We start from the raw sequence: 19,394 nt of genomic DNA, 5'->3' as shown, positions 1-19,394 counted from the left end.
AGAAGCACTTGGGACATTTGGTTCACATGATGACGATCCAACCCAGGAGGGATGTGATCGAAGCTTTGATTCCGTATTGGGATCCTGAAAATAATGTGTTCCATTTTACTGACTGTGAAATGACTCCGACCTTGGAGGAGATCGCTCATTTCCAGGGGTGGGGCCGTAATCTTCGCCGCTAGAGGCCCATAGTACCAAAAAATGTGAATGAGGGTAAGTTTCTGAAACTCTTGAACATAAATTACGGACAATATGAAGGTTTAGGAGGCAAGTGGGTTAAGTTAGGATTTCTGTTTCCCTTGTACGGCCTAGAATGCAATTTCGAAAGAAATGTGGGAAAATTGAAATCAAAAGAAGGCAAGGAAACATGGAAGATACACAGAAGGTTTGCATTTATGGTTGCTTTTTTGGGGCGTGTAGTTTTTCCGGAAAGGGAAGGACGTATTGACATCCGCTTGGCAGGTGTAGTTGAGGCTCTGACCTCAAAAGGGGATATTATACCTTGGTCCCTATGATTCTTTCTTCCATTTTTCGTACTTTAACTAGATGTAATTTGGGCGCACGAAACTTTGATGGCTGCAATATTTTGTTACAAATATGGTTTTTGGAGCATTTTTATCGTCATCCTACGATCACCAATTTTAGTGAGCTCTGGCCTAATCACACTTATGATCACCAGAGAAGAATTGACGAATGTGACTTTCCAGAAAGGATTGACGCTTGGAAAGAACTGCTCATTACATTGTCTGCCAAACAGATCACGTGGAACTACGATTGGTTTTCCTCTAAAGAGGTCATTTGTGAGTCTGCATACCATTCTTATTTGGTACTCATAGGATTGGATGGTGTTCAGCCCTATGCTCCACTTCGGGTAATGCGCCAGTTTACACGACGACAAGAGGTGCCACCAACATGAGATATGAGCAAGTTCTATTATGATTTTGGTAAAGATCAACCTCATGACGAAGAGGAAATTATGAAAATTTGGTATGCGAGTAAAGTCTCGGAGTTGAATGAGATGGTAGAAGACCGAGATTGTGGAGATGTGATCCCTGAATATATTACTTGGTTTCATGATCCTTCGTCATTTAGAGATAGGCCCGAGGGTTCAAATAGGAGGAGAAATGATCAAAGAACTATAGAAAAACTGAAAGAGGAATTGGAGCATGCTCAGATGACCATAGCCAAACAACAAGCCCAACAACAAACAGGAGTTGCCCAGATTCGTTTAAATATTGAGAATGATTATCAATCTGCTTTGAGGGTCATGGATAAAGATCTAAAGCTAGCTAAAAATGAGGTAGCCCGCTTACAGGAAGAACTGGCAAACACGAATGGTTTAGTCAGAAGAGTTGGGGCGAACAAAAATGCTGAAATACGTAAGTTGTAAGAAGACTTGAGCATCGTCGAGGAAGCAATGCACCAACAACAAATGGAGTTTGATCTCCAGAGTGAGAAGTTCAAGGCAATCAAGAATCACCAACTAGCCGAATTCGAGACGGAGAAATGTCACTATCATGAGATAATAGGTCGGCTGTAAAATGATTTGACCGAAGACATGAAACAAAGGAACTTAGCGCTGGACCGCGAGGTAGATGCAATGAATTTGGCCGATGCCCGTGGACATAAAATCGATGGCATGTTTGGTTCCAAGAAAATGTCAAGAGAATGATACTTGAGATAGCCGAGTACACTGCTCTAGGGTGCACAAATTGTGAGAAAATGAATAAGAAAATGTTTATCGAATCCGTAATCAACCTCGCTCGCCACATTGCTACAGATCTGGAGGCCCTGTACAAAGATATGTCCAACCAATTGGGACAGGGAGCGCCCCAACCAAGATGATGTCAAGTGGATAGTCTGCAAATTTGGAGTCTTTGTTGCATTCATTTTTTTTAAAAGATGTTTTAGTAGGTGTATTTTTATTTTTGAGTCTATGAGGGGTCTATTTGTGGCTTTGGTTTTGTGAGTCTTGTTTCAATCCAGTCGAATCTGTTGTAGTTTTCTTTGCGCATTTTGTTTCAACGTCTTGTACCAAAAACAAAAATATATATTGAAAACCCATAAAGATTTTATTTTTCAAAATGTTGTGTGTTTTTTTTTTGAAAAATAATAAATAATTCAATAAAATGTCTTGCATCCCTGAACTACGTAATGATCTGATTCATGCGACGACATGATACGTAGGCAACCTACAAAAGATTCGATCAAAATATTTTTCAATGAATCTAAGCTGGGATCAAAATGGGGGGAGTGTAACTTGATAAAAAAAGGGGGGGAAGGCGCCAATAAGAAGCAACTTGATAAGCCGGAATGAAACATGAAGCCTTCCAAAATGCATTTTAGAAATGGTGATGATGTTAGGAGCATGGCATGTTATGTGTAATTCATATCTATAAAATGTCTAACCCTAACACGTTTGTTGTCTCTTATAGAGAGTAAGTTTAAGGTGGTTGGTTTGTGGTGAATCTGGCAACACATCATTACTTCACAAGATCTAAGGGACCAGTAGTAATGGATAACAACGATGAAATCAAGTTGGTCAGTGACAATCCGCAGGGTCAGTCAGTTGAGCAAGAGTTGGAAGAAATAAGAAAATTGAGACAACAACTATCAGATGTATATCAAGCTTGGGTTTCCGGTTGACCTCCACCCCAGGGTCCTTCAGAGGGAACTTCCACCATACCCTAGGCTACTCAGACACCACTCCATGCAACGAGCGATCCCATTCTACCACCAGGGTATGTGCCAAACTACAGCCTCCATGCTGCCCCCGGTACTTTTAATATGCGACCTCCAGTCGCACCGTTTAGGAACACCCCTCTAGTTGTGTCTGGTGCACCGGCATATACAGTACCACCGCCACCACCTGTGACGAGACCCAACAACGAGCCACAACCTCAGGCTTATGATGGCCAATACTACTCCCCAAATATGGCTTTCAGAGCCTCAGCTCCCTACAATCAGACCCCTCAGTACGAGTCACTAGCGAAAAATAACAAGCCTGCAAAGACAAGTGAGCCGGATGAGATGGCCAGGAAAGTGAAAAGTCTTGAACAAAACATAAAAAAGATACAGGGAATAGGTGGTCATAAAAGTGTCTTGTTCAATAATCTGTGTATGTTCCCTCACATCCATTTGCCACCAGGTTTCAAGACCCCAAAATTCGAGAAGTATAATGGACACGACAACCCTATCGCCCACTTGAAAAGGTACTGCAACCAGCTGAGGGGTGCAGGCGGAAGAGAAAAATTGTTGATGGCATATTTTGGAGAATGTCTTATAGGGGTAGCCTCTGAGTGGTTCATTGACCAAGACATCTCTCACTAGCATGTCTGGGATGACATGACCCAGGCCTTTGTCAAGCAATTCCAATACAACATTGATATTGTGCCGGATCGTAATTCTTTGTCCAATATGAAGAAAAAGCCGACCGAAAGTTTTAGGGAGTATGCCATCAAGTGGAGGGAGCAAGCGGCTAGAGTTAAGCCACCCATGGATAACCACGAGTTGATCACTGTTTTTCTGGAGGCTCAAGAGCCTGATTACTTTCAGAACATGATGTCCGTGACGGGTAGACCTTTTGCAGAAGCAATCAAAATAGGGGAGATGGTCGAAAATGGCCTCAAGACCGGCAAAATTGTAAGTCAAGCTGCTATCAAAGCCACCACCCAAGCTATCCAAACTGGGTCGGGAGGTTTGGCAAATAGAAAGAAGAGAGATGAAGGGTCCATGATGGCTTCGGGATCTAGGGAGTTTCAAAGAGGGGCATCGCACCATTATGTGCAAGTTTAGCAGGGGCAATCCAGCTACCCTCAACATTATTATCCCCTGCTGATTCCTCAATACTCTGTGGGCCCACCGCAATATACAGTGTTCAATGCTCAATCATATGCTCGGCCTCCCAATTAACAGGTACAGGCACCAACTCCAAGGGCCCCCTGACCTCAACAACAAAATTTTCGGGCACTCTACAATGCTCGTCCCAGGTAGGATTACGGTCGAGAGGAGAGGCCGGTGAAAAAATTCACCCCATTGGCTGAACCATACTCTAGTCTTTTCTGGAAGCTGAAACAGATGGGCGTGATTGGACCCATCGCTCCCCACCATATGCATCCCGATTCACATGGATTTCAAGCAAATGCTAGATGTGAATATCATTTAGGTGCCCTGGGGCATAACACAGATGACTGTTGGACTCTAAAAAGAGCTATAGAAAGACTCATCACTGAAAAGTTGATTGTGGTAACAAATGGCGAAGAACCTCCCAATGTTACAAACAACCCATTGCCATCACACAACGATGTTCATTTTGTAGGAATGATTGGACGAGATATTGAATGCAGGCCGTTTAATCGGGCAGAGATGACCGTGGGAACAATTCAAGAGGGAACCAAACGGGATGTAAGTCCGATCCAAGATGTGACATTGTTTGTGAAAGGCGCCCCGAGTTCAGAAAATGTAACTTTATTTGTTCCCAAGGTCACGAGATTGGAAGTTTGCTCTAATGTTCCAAGCCCAAGGTTGTATGTCCTTGGAGGCCGCCCCATCACAAGGCAGAAACAGGGCAGTACAAACGGTATAACAGAGCCGATCATAATCAGACCTGCCATGCAACCCCCTATGACAAATACAAAAACCATTCCTTGGAACTACAACAAAACTGTGATGATGTACAAAGGCAAGGAAATCATAGAAGAAGTGGGGGAAACTGGAGGTTTGACGCGATCAGGGAGGTGTTACTCTCCAGAGGAGTTGAGGAAGGCCAAGCAAATCAGAGAGGGACAATTGCCAATAAAGAAATCTGTCACGGAAGAAGAGGCAGAAGAGTTTTTGAAAAAGATGAAAGTTCATGACTACTCAATCATTGAACAGCTAAGAAAGACTCCTGCCCAAATCTCTCTACTATCTCTGCTCCTACACTCAAAAGAGCATGCCCGTGTACTAATCAAGACCTTAAACGAGGCACATGTCTCAGAGAAGACCACAGTGAATGAGTTGGAGAAGATGGCCAATAGATTTTTCGAGGTAAACAAAATCTCCTTTACTGATGATGAACTTCCCGAGGAAGGAGCCGGGCATAATAGGGCTTTGCACCTGGTCGTCAAATGTGAGGGGAATTATGTAAAGCGAGTCATGGTCGATGGAGGCTCGAGTGTAGATGTATGCTCTCTCTCTCTCTAATTTGCAAGGCATGAAGATTAACACCGACAGAATCCGACCCAGCAATGTTTGCATCCGGGCTTTTGACGGTTCAGCGAGAGATACCATTGGGGAGATCAACCTCACTATGACGATTGGGCCGATTGACTTTGAAATTGTCTTCCAAGTAGTGGACATGGACACTTCTTATAACTTTCTTCTTGGAAGGCCATGGATCCATATGGCTCGAGCTGTTCCATCCACATTGCATCAGATGGTCAAGTTCGAACACAATATGCAAGAAATTATTGTTCACGGAGAAGACGAGTCATCCATTTATAAAGACCCGTTAATCCCGTGCATTGAGGCCAAGGAATGGTGTGAGTCCATTGTTTATCAAGCTTTCGAAGTGGTTTCTGTGGACCATGTTGAAGAAGGAAAGCCCATTCTGCATCCTCGTCTTTCCACCACATCTATAATGGTTGCTGCGGTTATGATGAGACAAGGTTATGAGCCAGGGAAAGGCTTGGGGGAATCATTGCAAGGAATTTCAGAGCCTATTTCTCCGTTCGGTAACCGGGGTACTTTTGGTTTAGGATTCAGGCCAACACAAGCAGACAAAAACAAATCCAAACACCGCAAAAAGCATGGATGGGTCTTACAACAACCTATCCCTCCTATTTTCTACACTTTTGTCAAGCCACGACTCCGAAAGGGTCAAAATTCCTCGGCACATGCAAACATTGATGAAATTTGCCATGGCCTCAGCCAGATGTTTTGAAGTGAATATGATCCAGGCTGGTGAAGGCACTAGTCGTGCCAATATGCAACTAATTGACCCAAACACCATGCTCACCAACTGGGAAGCAACTCCTCTCCCCACAAGGAAGGAGTCTTGGTAGTTTGCTTTCGCAACTTCTTTTTTGTATTTTGGATTACTTTCAGGGTTGTAATCCAAACATCTCAGTGTGATTGTTTTATTTTAATGTTAACCCTTCTATCCTTTCGAATTCAATGAAATGCAGTTCAGTTTCATATTAAGTTTTGTATCTTTCCCTTTTCCTAATTCTTGTCATTTTATTTCCATTTCAGTCTTGTTAATGCCGTCTTTAATAACATGACATGCATGAGGAATTCACGCCCAGATCTTAAAAAGATGTCTAATATCGAAATAATGCATCAAGAGGTGGAATATGATGAAGATGAGGTTGTTGAGGAAATAAAAAGAGAGCTGGAACAATTTGAAAATAAGCCTAAGCCCAACCTCAATGAAACTGAGCCAATTAATATCGGAAGTCTTGAAGAAATTAGAGAAATGAAGATAAGCATTCACACTGAACAGAAAACCAGAGATGCCTTGATTCAACTTTTATTTGAATACAGAGATGTGTTTGCTTGGTCTTACGATGATATGCCGGGTTTAAGTGCCGATCTAGTGGTTCATAATCTTCCTACATATCCTGATTTTCCACCAGTCCAACAAAAGCAACGAAAATTTAAAACAGACGTAAGTGACAAAATCAAAGAGGAAATAATGAAGCAATTGAGCGCCAATGTGGTTAGAGCTGTCCGATACACCACCTGGGTGGCGAATGTTGTGCCTGTGCCGAAGAAGGATGAAAAGACAAGAGTTTGTGTTGACTACAGGGACCTGAAAAAAGCAAGTCCAAAGGATAATTTTCCTTTACCAAATATCCATATTCTTGTAGATAATTGCACAAATAATGAGATACAATCGTTCGTGAATTGCTATGCTAGGTACCACCAAATTCTAATGGATGAAGATGATGCAGAAAAAACCGCTTTTACCACTCCATGGGGTACTTATTGTTACAGGGTCATGCCATTCGGTTTAAAGAATGCAGGGGCAACTTACATGAGGGCCATGACCACCATTTTTCATGACATGATGCACAAAGAGATTGAAGTATATGTCGATGATGTCATCATAAAATCAAAGACACAGGCTGATCACGTGTGCAATTTGAAAAAGTTCTTCGAATGGCTTTGAAGGTATGACCTTAAGCTTAATCCAGCCAAGTGTGCATTTGGGGTTCCATCTGGGAAACTCCTCGGTTTTATAGTCAACCGAAGAGGCATTGAACTGGATCCATCTAAGATAAAACCCATTCGAGATTTGCCACCTCCAAAGAACAAAAAGGAAGTCATGAGTTTACTCGGGAGGTTGAACTACATCAGTAGGTTCATTTCTCAGCTTACAACCACATGCGAGCCCATCTTTAAGTTGCTAAAAAAGGATGCCGCTATCAAGTGGACGGACGATTGCCAAAAAGCCTTTGATAGGATCAAAGATTATCTGTCAAAACCCCTTGTACTGGTCCCATCTGAACCTGGTAGGCCTTTGTTTTTATATCTATGAGTGATGGATAATTCCTTTTGATGTTTTCTGGGACAACATGATGCAACAGGCAAAAAGGAACAGGCATTCTACTATTTGAGCAAGAAGTTCACCAATTATGAGGTTAAGTACACCCTTTTAGAAAGGACATGTTGTGCCTTGACTTGGGTCGCTCAGAAGCTGAGACATTATCTTTTGGCCTACACTAGTTACCTCATATCCAGAATGGATCCTTTGAAGTACATCTTCCAAAAGCCAATGCCCACTGGCAGGCTCGCAAAATGGCAAATCCTGCTCACAGAGTTCGACATCGTCTATGTCACTCACACCGCGATGAAAGCACAGGCTTTGGCAGATCATTTGGCAGAAAATCCAGTTGATGATGAGTACAAGCCACTTAGCACATACTTCCCAGACGAAGAGGTCAACCCAATAGAGGAAGTAGTTTCAGACGATCACCCTATATGGAAAATGTATTCTGATGGGGCTGTCAATATCAAAGGAGTTGGGATCGGGACAATCCTCATCTCACCTATTGGACATCATTACCCTACAACAGCCCGACTTCAGTTCTTCTGTACCAATAATACGGCAGAATACGAAGCTTTTATCATGAGTTTGAAAATGGCCATCGATCTGGATGTGCATGAACTATTGGTTATGGGAGATTCTGACTTGATTATACGGCAAGCCCAAGGTTAATGGGAGACTCGAGACATCAAGCTTATTCCGTAAAAACAATGTGTGCAAGACTTGAGCAAAAGATTCAGATCCATCGAGTTCAGGTACATTCCCAGGTTTCACAATGAGCTAGCCGATGCCTTGGCCACTTTAACCTCGATGCTCCCTTATCCAGGCAACACTCATGTTGACCCACTAGAAATCCAAGTTAGGAATCAACACGGTTACTGCAATACAATCGAGACGGAACCAGATGGTGAACCATGGTATCATGACATCAAACGATTCCTGAAAACAAGAGAATATCCAGAGCATGCCAAAGGAGATCAAAAAAGAACTATAAGGCGGCTCGCCAATGGTTTCTTCCTGAATGGGGAAATTCTATACAAGAGGACCCCAGATTTAAACTTGTTGAGATGCATAGGTTGTACAAAAGCAGAGCGGATCATGAGAGAAGTGCATTCAGGGGTATGAGGACCTCACATGAATGGATATGTTTTGGCAAAGAAGATTCTGCGGGCAGGGTATTATTGGCTTACTATGGAGCGAGATTGCTTCAGATTTGTTCGCCAGTGTCACCAATGCCAGATTCATGGTGACCTGATTCACTCGCCTCCTTCGGAGTTGCATCCCATGTCCTCTCCTTGGCCGTTCGTTGCTTGGGGAATGAATGTCATTGGGCCGATCGCGCCAAAGGCTTCAAATGGGCATAGATTCATTTTGGTTGCAATTGATTACTTCACCAAGTGGGTGGAGGCCGTCACTTTCAAAGCAGTCACCAAGAAAGCAGTGGTAGATTTCGTTCATTCCAACATCATCTGTCGTTTTGGTATCCCAAAGACCATTATCACTGATAATGCAACCAATCTAAATAGTCATTTGATGAAGGAAGTATGAGAACAATTTAAAATCATCTATCGCCATTCTACCCCTTACCGACCAAAAGCCAATGGAGCCGTTGAAGCGGCAAACAAGAACATCAAGAAGATTCTTCGGAAGATGATCCAAGGTTCCAGGTAATGGCATGAAAAGCTGCCTTTTGCTCTTTTGGGATACTGCACGACTGTTCGCACATCTATTAGTGCAACTCCGTATCTGCTTGTATATGGAACTGAAGTTGTAATACCCGCTGAAGTCGAAATTCCCTCTCCCCGAATTATTATGGAATCAGAGATTGAAGACACTGATTGGGTCAAGACCCGATTAGAACAACTGATGTTGATCGATGAAAAACGGCTAGCAGCAGTGTGTTTTGGCCAATTATATCAGCAAAGAATGGCATGCGCTTACAATAAGAAAGTGCGCCCAAGGCAGTTTGAGGTAGGCTAGCTGGTGTTGAAACGCATCCTTCCGCACCAGGTGGAAGCTAAAGGAAAGTTCGCCCCGAACTGGCAAGGACCCTACATCATCAAGAAAGTATTACCAAAAGGGGCCTTGCACTTGGTAGATGAAGAAGGACGAGTACCAGACATGACTATTAACGTAGATGCAGTCAAAAGATATTATGTCTGATATATACCCACTGTAGAATTTTCACGCATTGATTTTCTCAGATTAAAGTGACAAAGGCTATCATTTGCTCGCTACTCCAAATAGGTGTCACCCTTTTGTTAAGCCTTTTGATCCGTATTTGTCTACCTGTGTACTTGGAAAAAAGAAGAAGCAAAAATCCAAAAAAAAAGAAAAAAAAAACAACAACTCGTTTCATTGAACTACGTAAGACCTGATTCCGAAAGGATATGTAGGCAGCCTTACCCTGGGTTCGGTCCCATCAGAACAGAAAACCCATATTCCTAGTACTCCAAAACTGGGGCAGAAGTTTGTTTTATTTCACGGTTTTTCTGTAAAAAATGGTTTCCAAAAGTTGTAATTCGTTTCAAGGTTCATTTCGCCTTTTTACCTTTCAAGACCTTGTGATCGATGTGTTTGAGAATGTTTGAATTTCACATGCCAAGGGCGTTGGGTAACCTCCCTCATGCAGTATCTTAGTAAAAAAAAAGAAAATGAGAGAGTCTTATCAGTGAAAACCCGTACGGGCACTATAAGGCAACAATGAACAAAGAGATGAGAGAGTCTTATTGGTGAAAACCCCGATGGGCACCATAAAGCGACGGTTAGTAGAGAAATGAGAGAGGTTAGTTAGCGAAAACCTGCAAAGGGCGCTACTAGCCGAATAAGGGTCTTCGATTCTCCGGCATGAGCACAACCAAGACAAATTCAAGATGAGCATTTGTGACAGATTTTGAGAATTAGACAGCTTAGATAGATCAGGTGTCCAATCCAAAATGCATGTCATCATTTATTGAAGTCGGCACATACCTCCAAATAAGTCTCCATATTCCTTTCCCCGAAAGGGACACCTTTTGTTTAAGCATAGTTCTTTTTTGCTTCCAATTATTATTCTATTTTTACCCATAATTTTTCTTTGAGTCCCTTTCGGTCTAATCCTGCATCAAAATCGAAGCAAAGAAAGGGCTGCAAAACTGGATACAGTTTCCCTGTAATGTCAAGCACAATTTGGGGGCATATATGGCATTGATGAAGGCATGAATCCATCTGTGATCTCATTTGATAAGGCGAACAGAGTGTCTCAAAGAAACTGAAAAGGTCGCCTAAGCAAAACCTGCTTCATAAGAAAAGTTGATAAGCACTACGGACACAAACTGATACTGGGTGCAAGACAACTGAGCTTGATTTTAAAGAAAAAATAGCCTTGCCTTAGAGACAAGGGTAGCAGTACCATGGACATCTCGGTACCACGCTGACAGAATCGGTTCTTCGACAGCAGTGGCCGTGAACCAAACTATTCAGGGCATCAAGGCCACAAACCAACCACCACTTTGAAAACTCACCAATTTTTCTTTGTTTGAAGCAGGAACAAAGCATACAGAATGGTGATTCTAAAAGAACGAATGTCACCAAACGTAAGTTCCTTAAAATCTCCATTTTTCTTTTACTTTTGGCATACGTCACTATTGTTCCCACCTCCTATTTTTATTTAGCTTAACCCAGATAGAACCTTTTCGCCTAGGGGGATCCAGCTCATAGTTCCGGGTAGAAGTACTCTTCGCTCTGGTTGTTTTACATTAGCTTAACCCAGGTAGAACCTTTTCGCCTAGGGGGATCCAGCTCATAGTTCCGGGTAGAAGTACTCTTCGCTCAGGTTATTTTTACGTAGCTTACCCCAGGTAGAACCTTTTCGCCTAGGGGGATCTAGCTCATAATTCCGGGTAGAAGTACTCTTTGCTCAGGTTATTTTTACGTAGCTTAACCCAGGTAGAACCTTTTCGCCTTGGGGGATCCAACTCATATTTTCGGATAGAAGTACTCTTCGCTCAGGTTGTTTGACATTAGCTTAACCCAGGTAGAACCTTTTCTCCTAGGGGGATCCAGCTCATAGTTCCGGGTAGAAGTACTCTTCGCTCAGGTTATTTTTACGTAGCTTAACCTAGGTAGAACCTTTTCACCTAGAGGGATCCAGCTCATATTTCCGGGTAGAAGTACTCTTCGCTCAGGTTGTTTTACGTAACTTAACCCAAGTAGAACCTTTTTGCCTAGGGGGATCTAGCTCATATTTCCGGGTAGAAGTACTCTTCGCTCAGGCTGTTTTACATTAGCTTAACCCAGGTAGAACCTTTTTGCCTAGGGGGATTTGGCTCATAGTTTCCGAGTAGAAGTACTCTTCGCCCAGGTTTGCTTTTGTTAGTTTAACCCAGGTAGAACCTTTTTGCCTAGGGGATCCGGCTCATAGTTTCCGGGTAGAAGTACTCTTCGCCCAAGTTTGCTTTTGTTAGTTTAACCCAAGTAGAACTTTATCACCCAGGGGGATTCAACATTTGTTTTGGCAGTAATACAGGGTGCCAACCCCTGGTTACATTTCCTTTTCAGTAATACATGGCACCAACCCCGGGTTACATTTCCTTTACCAGTATAGGGTACGCTAATCCCTAGCTGAGCTTTCCAACATAGGGTCTCCACTCCCTAGTAGACTTTTAGTATAGATATAGGGCCCCACTCCCCAATTCCTTTTTCTCAAGGATACACAATCCTGATTTTATTGCTTTCAATAAAGAAGTAGTTTAGAATTTTGTTACAATAACTCACAAAATTTTCCTTGTGAAAACTGGGGCAGAAAAATTTCGTTTGTTTGTTTGCTTTGGTGTTTGAGCAAGTTTTACCTCGAGGCACAAGGTTCAAGATGCCCAAAGAATGAGTCTCAATCCAGAATAAAGAAAAAGGAAAAGAAGTGAATCCAAAGTGCAGAAGCGAAGGAAAGATGTGGATTGCTCAAGACATAGTTGGAGTCAAAAGCTCTGCATGTCCCGTTTTGATTTGAAAAGCCGAAGAAGAATGAACCAACGGTTGCAGCTAACGAGCATCAAGATTCAGATCAAAGTTTGCAGGAAGAACCATCCAAGACTCAAGATCAAGCTTTAGAAGACTCATAGATAGGAATCTTGTAACTCATAGCTGATAGGTTTGTTCAGTTTCTTTTTTTTTATTTTGATGTAATAACAGACTTACGGACCGAAGCCTCGGTGGGACCTCACTCGATTTCTCAACTCATCATTCCAACCTTTTCTTTGAAATACATCCGACCTGATATATAGGCCGCCCAAACCAGGACTCAGTTGCACCATATCTTTTATTTCTCCCTTTTGAATAATGGTACGACCAAAAATTAGTCATATTGCTCATCTTTTCTTTGCCTGAAAACTCTTCATACTTCCAAGCAAAGAGGGGCATGCTGTGAGCAGCTAATTTTTGACCATGTTTGAACTCTTTTCCCCACTCATCTCACCAGTACCTCACTTCTCGCTCCATCTTTCCCGCTCCTATTTTTTCCCACACTGGTCCCCTTATCCCACTAATAAAGTTATTCCTTATCCCACTAATAAAGTTATTCCCTATCCCACTAATAAAGTTATTTCCACTCCTTGTCCCCCACATGTTCCCTACACACTTCCCCATTTCCCCACTTCACTCATGCCGCACCCCCACTTTTTGCAAGACTCACTCACATTGCACAGATACACGATCATCTGCACACACTCACATTCCAATCCCCATTTCCCCACTTTCTTCAAATAAGTTATAAAGCACATACACATCTATATATAAGAGGGGGTGGAATCTGAAAAAAAGGGAGAACGGACGAGAGAATATTTGGAAAAGGAGAAGAACGAAAAAGGAAGCATCAGTTTTGGGTGGTTAACAAGAACGAAAAATTTCATTCTCACAAAGCACACAAGTTGGGATTTTCCGTTCAATATCCAGGTCTCAAAAAGTTCTCGTTGAGTTTTCGGCTTATGGTTCACTGTTGTTCGTTGCTATTTCAAAAGTTCGACATTGGATATCTATTTGTTGGAGTTTTCTCGATACAGTAAAAATCGTCACTGCAAAGGTTCTTATTCTTCTCTTCATAGTTACAATCTGTGTTTAATAATTAGTGGAGAAGTTTAGTTCTATTGTGAATTTATTCATTGGGACGCATATCTTTAATTCAAATTAATTATAAAAAAATTAAACATTTCTTGGTGACACTATATAACTTATGTGATTACCGAGAGCATTTTCAATATTTATTCCAAGTATTCAGTAGCTATGGTTTAAACAAGTTTCTGAATAGTCAACTTTAGAGTGTACTAACTCAAGAATTAGTATTAATCTATAGTTATGATATAATAAATTATTTAACTAATCTATGAAAAGTACACATCAAGTTTTCCCTAGGACACTTTAAAACCCATTAAGATATGGTGTTACTTGATATGGTATCATATAGTTCATGCCCTCATATTTGGATTTTATTTTTGAAACTAATTCAATGGAATTTTTTATAGCTTATGTTAAAGGTTTAATTCATAATCTGCATTACATAATTATTGTTGTTACTTTTTTATATTATTTTGATTTGTTTAAGTATTATTCTTGCATTATTGTTGAAATTATATTATGGGAAAGTTATTAATAAACTGAACTTAGGTGAAAGTCAATGCCGATTAATAGAAAATGATTGTGAGTGATTGAGATATGTTATAAACTAATTCATGACTCGTTGCAATAAATAAATAAAAAACATATTTAAAAAATATACAAATGAATATCACGGATACGAAAGAGACGAATAAATTACAATGCTAGAAAAAACTTTAAATATTAGCCCATTTGTTCCTACCCGAACCTTGGATTGATATGCTTAAGTAATAGAGGGGCCATGTACGCATTCCCGCGTCTCGATGCCTTTAAATTTAAAATAATTATATTTTAACCATTGTGCATTCCGTATCTTGGTTTAACATTTAATTCCAAAGAAGCATCCTTGTGTGCATTCCGCATCTTGGTAAACATAATTAATAAAATATAATAATTAATTAAGCGGTAATAAATAAGCCAATCAATAAAATACAAGAATAACTAAAAGTTGATTTAAGCCTTACATTAGTCAATAAAGCGATCATGCTAGAACCACGGGACTCGGGGAATGCCTTACACCTTCTCCCCAGTCAACAGAATTCCTTACCCGGACTTTGTTTTCGCAGACCAATAATAATAGAGTCAAACCTTCCTTTGAATAGGGATTCAAATAAAAGATGACTTGGAACACTGGCAAAAATCAATTCCAAGTGGCGACTCTGTAAATAAAATAATCCCTATTTCAAATTTGTCACTTTAATTAGAAAAGCTCTTTAACCTACAATCCATAGCACATATTATCTTTTGGAGGGGTAAAAAAAAAGGGGTGCACCATCCGCCACTGGTACAAAGAGGAACACAATAGGGACCTGGTCCCTTAGGGTTCTCTGACAGAAGTACAAGTCAACTATATAGCTGGAACGCAACTACAGAAAGTGACTGTCTGCAACTGTACATGTGACAGTGCAGCAGATAGTGCAGTAGTCACTTCTCATTAGGAAGAAGTGTGTGCCAAGATTTGACATCACCATTGTGATGTCTTTTGTAGTATAACAACCTGGTGCAAGGCACAACACTTTCGTGTGAATTCAGTGATATTCTCTCAAGCATAATAGTGTTCATCCGGCATTGAAGTCACTGGTGTGTCAAGAACAAGAAGACAACTCCACTAAGGATCAGTTTCATAATGAGTTTATGTATATCCATAATTGAGTTGTAATCTTGTTATCTGTTCTTCATTGTATCTCCTATCTTGCTTTCTTAGAAGCTTTGTCTTAGGAAAACCAAAAATTCGTAAACTTCCGAGTTATGTTGTGACTAGGTTTAGTCATAAGTTTAAAGTCTTTGTAACTAGAAGAGTCAAAAAGTGGCTTGTGGTGAGAGCATCACAAGTTAGTTGAAGTCTTTGTAATAGAGTTATTACAAAGTGGCTTGTAATAGTGAGATTGCAAGTTAGTGAAGTTAAAAGCCTACAAGTGTAGGTCGTGGTTTTTTGATCCCCTTGTGTGGGATTTTTCCACATAAAAATCCCTTGTCTTCTTTACTTACAGTTTTATTAGCATTCTCAACTTAACCTCATAGAGGACCAGGTACTCTACTGTTTGGTAGACTCATACAAACTAACACAATGGCTCTTACACCTTGGGCCGATGCGGCCTTTTAGTGTGGGCTAGAAACAATGGCTCTTACACCTTTCTCTTAGGCACATTTGGTTAACTATTTTGGGTTCAATCTCCGAATCGGGTTACGACTCGAGCTCATTCGACCCTCAAGTTTTGTATTTGTGCGGGCTGGCGAAAATGGCTCTTACGCCTTAGGCCGATGCAGCCTTTTATGTGTATGGCCCTAGGGATTATTAGGCTGGCGACAATGGCTCTCACACTTTGGGTCAAAGCCCTTTTATCTAGGCTTTATTTTTCTCTCGATAAGGATTTTGAAATAGTGTTTGCCTGACTCTTCGATAGTTTAATAAAAAACCTCGATTGTGAGTCATTTTATGGTGATGATCGAGCACCTCAGGAGATTTTGGCTCGGAGGCTGAGTATCTCGAAGCCGATGTTTAGAAGCTCACATGGTCGAAGCTCTTTTGCCTGTATCGAGGGTAGCCTGTTTAACAGGTTCTTTTCGAAGTATATTCGAAGTAATTGAAGGCCTGTGATTTTGTAGTGATGGTTAGGCATCCCCGAGTCATGTTAGTTTGGCTGGTACAGCCTTGTGACCAGAGTCATTTGTATTCGGCCGGAGCCTTTGAGTCCCGAGTGAGATAGTTTCGGCATCTATATCGAGGGTATGCCTTTTTAGGGGTCTTACAAGTTCTATATATAGCCAAAAATTTGGGATCAGGTTTAGGCCTTTAGTAAGGTCTTACAAGTTTTACATGCTTTTGAGGTCTTACAATTTTACATGCCTTTGAGGTCTTACAGTTTTAGATACTTGGTACAAGTATTGTTCATGCTTTGGTTGAGGTCTTACAGATATTGTAACTTGGTACAAGTGTGGTTCATTCCTTGCTTGAGGTCTTACAGACTTAGTTGCTGCCTTATGTAGGTCTTGCAAGACCGAGTTTGTCCGCTCGGGGTCTTATGGCCTCGGTTTTTTTGAATATTTATTGGCGACAATCCCCGAGTCATCGAGGGTCTTGGCTCGGAAGCCGTTACTTGTAAACTTTGTATTGCTTCATTGAGCGTTTACGATTTCGGAGATTTCAACCCTGAGGTCGTGCGTTTTTAAGATTTTGACGCCGGTCCCCGAGTGTTCGGGGCACTTTCGGCCTTGGAGATATTTCATAATTTTCACGTTGCCTCATTGAGGGCTTACGAGTTTGGAGTCCCAACCCGGAGGTCGTTTAGGTGTTAAATTGTTGACGCTAGTCCCTGAGTGTTCGGGACATTTTCGGTGGAGGAGTCATTTTTAAGGAGGTGCTGAGCTTCCTTTGGAGTGTGAGATGCTTTGATAAAAGATATTCTTTAATTACTTGGTGCAAGTGTACATGTTTTCGTCATCGGGGGCCCGACTAAACGGACACGGTTCGTTCGACCGTTTGGCCAGGTACATCATTTTCCTATTGGGACCCCATTTGGCGTTTCTTGGCTATTCCGAGCGGATGGCCTTCTGGGGGGATGCCCCCCATTGTTTGAGTTTGATTGCAAAAGAAGCCTCGAATACTTGTTGAGTCTTCCTTAGGTAGCATGTGGATGTTTCCTCGTTAAAAACCTTGCAGGTAAAACCCTTTTCGGGATAAAAACTCGGCCGAAGGAAAAGAGTGCAACAAATGCTTTAAAACCTTAAGATCCCCGAGCTTGGTTAACGCTTTGACTGCTCTGGTTGGGCGCCTGCATAAGGGTTAGTATGAAATTTAAAATGAAAAGGGAGATGGTTATACCTTAGTGTGAGATGTGCCGGCAATGTTCCGAGGTCCGATATGTCCCAATTACTCAAAATGAGGATGCGGTACGGTCTTTTGCTTTGTTTAATCAGAATTAACCGAAGACATAATTTGATTACACTTTAGCTCTTTCGTGAGTAGAGGTATTGGTGCCGGTGCCACGTCGTGCACTGCGAACATTTCTCTCGCCGCATGTTGTTCTCTGTAGATGATTTTAATCCCATCCTTTGTCAGGAATTTCATCATTTGGTATAGGGTGGATGGTACTGCTCTCATGCAATGTATCCACGACCGTCCGAACAAGGCATTGTACCTCATGTCTCATTCGATGACATGGAATTTGATGTTTTGGGTTGTGCCGGCCACGTTGACTGGGAGGGTGATTTCTCCTTTCGGTGTTTCACTTGCCATGTTGAATCCATTGAGGACTCGGGTGGCAGGCACAATTTGGTTAAGTAGTCTGAGATGCTCTATTACCCTCGACTTGATAATGTTGGTCGAGCTACCTAGATCCACGAGTACACAATTTATTTGAAATGTATTTACAAGGAAAAAGATTACCAGTGTGTAATTATGGGGTTGAGACAAGGTCTTAGTGTCCTCTTTGCTGAACGTGAGGGCGTCCTCGGGTATGTACCCCCGAGTTTGCTTTTCTCTGGTGATGGATATTTTCGTCCTTCTCATCACGGGTTCCTGTGGGGCATCGATGCCTCCCAAGATCATGGGGATGACATGTTGCGGCTCATTCGTTTCATTTTTCTTAGCCGCCTCGCTTTCCCAGAACTGATTTTTGGCCTGGTCTCTTAAGAATTCCCTAAGGTGACCTTTATTGAGTAGTCCGGCTACTTCCTCTCGAATTTGGTGGCAATCCTCGGTCCTATGGTCGTGCATGTTCTGGAATTCACATAATAAGTTATGATTCCTTTATGAAGGATCCGATTGTATAGGCCTGGGCCACCTGGCGTCTCTGATTTTACTGATGGCGAACACGATGTCCAATACATCGACGTTGAAGTTATATTTTGATAAGTGAGGTGCCTCTATTGGCCCTGCATTCCTGCCGAATCTGGCTCTGTTGATGGATCCCTGAGGAATCTGTCCTCGGTATATCCTTCGATCAATGCGAGGTGGGTTACGCCTTGGGGAGTTCCTTCTATCTTCGGTGTATGGCTGATATCTTTCTTTATTTGGCTTTGGCTCCTTCGCTAGGAGCCTGATTGGGTATACTGAGCCCCAAGGAGCTCCCAGTTGGTCATCCTCGACACTGATTTTTGACTGGTATCAATTGTGGACGTCCGACCAGGTCACGACGTGATATTCAACCAGATTCTCTTTCAGCTGCTTCGAAGCCACCGAGTTTCGTTCATTTAGACCTTGAGTGAAGGCCTGCACCACCCAGTCGTCAGAGACCGGTGGTAGTTCCATTTGTTCTGTTTGGAAGCGAGATACGAACTCTCGTAGCATTTCGTTCTCCCTCTGCTTGATCTTAAACACGTCAGATTTCCTTGTTGCTACTTTGATGGCACCAGCATGTGCCTTTATGAAGGATTCTGCCAGCATGGCAAATGAGTCTATGGAGTTAGGAGCTAGGTTGTGTTACCGCATCATGGCCCCCTTCGAGAGTGTTTCCCCGAACTTCTTTAGCAAGACAGACTCGATCTCGTCGTCCTTTATATCGTTGCCCTTAACTGCGCAAGTGTAAGCAGTAACGTGTTGATTGGGGTATGAGGTCCCGTTGTATTTTGGGAGTTCTGGCATCCTGAACTTCTTTGGAATGGGTTTTGGGGCCGCTTCCTCTGGGAACAACCTTTGTATGAACTTCTTCGAATCCATACCTTTCAGGACCGGGGGTGCGTTCGGAATTTGATCGACCCTGGAGTTGTAGGTTTTGACCTTTTTATCATTGGCTTC

This window comes from Nicotiana tabacum, chromosome 16 (genome assembly GCF_000715075.1).
Source record: "Nicotiana tabacum cultivar K326 chromosome 16, ASM71507v2, whole genome shotgun sequence".
NCBI lineage: Eukaryota > Viridiplantae > Streptophyta > Magnoliopsida > Solanales > Solanaceae > Nicotiana > Nicotiana tabacum.
Note: the sequence above shows the minus strand (reverse complement) of the source record.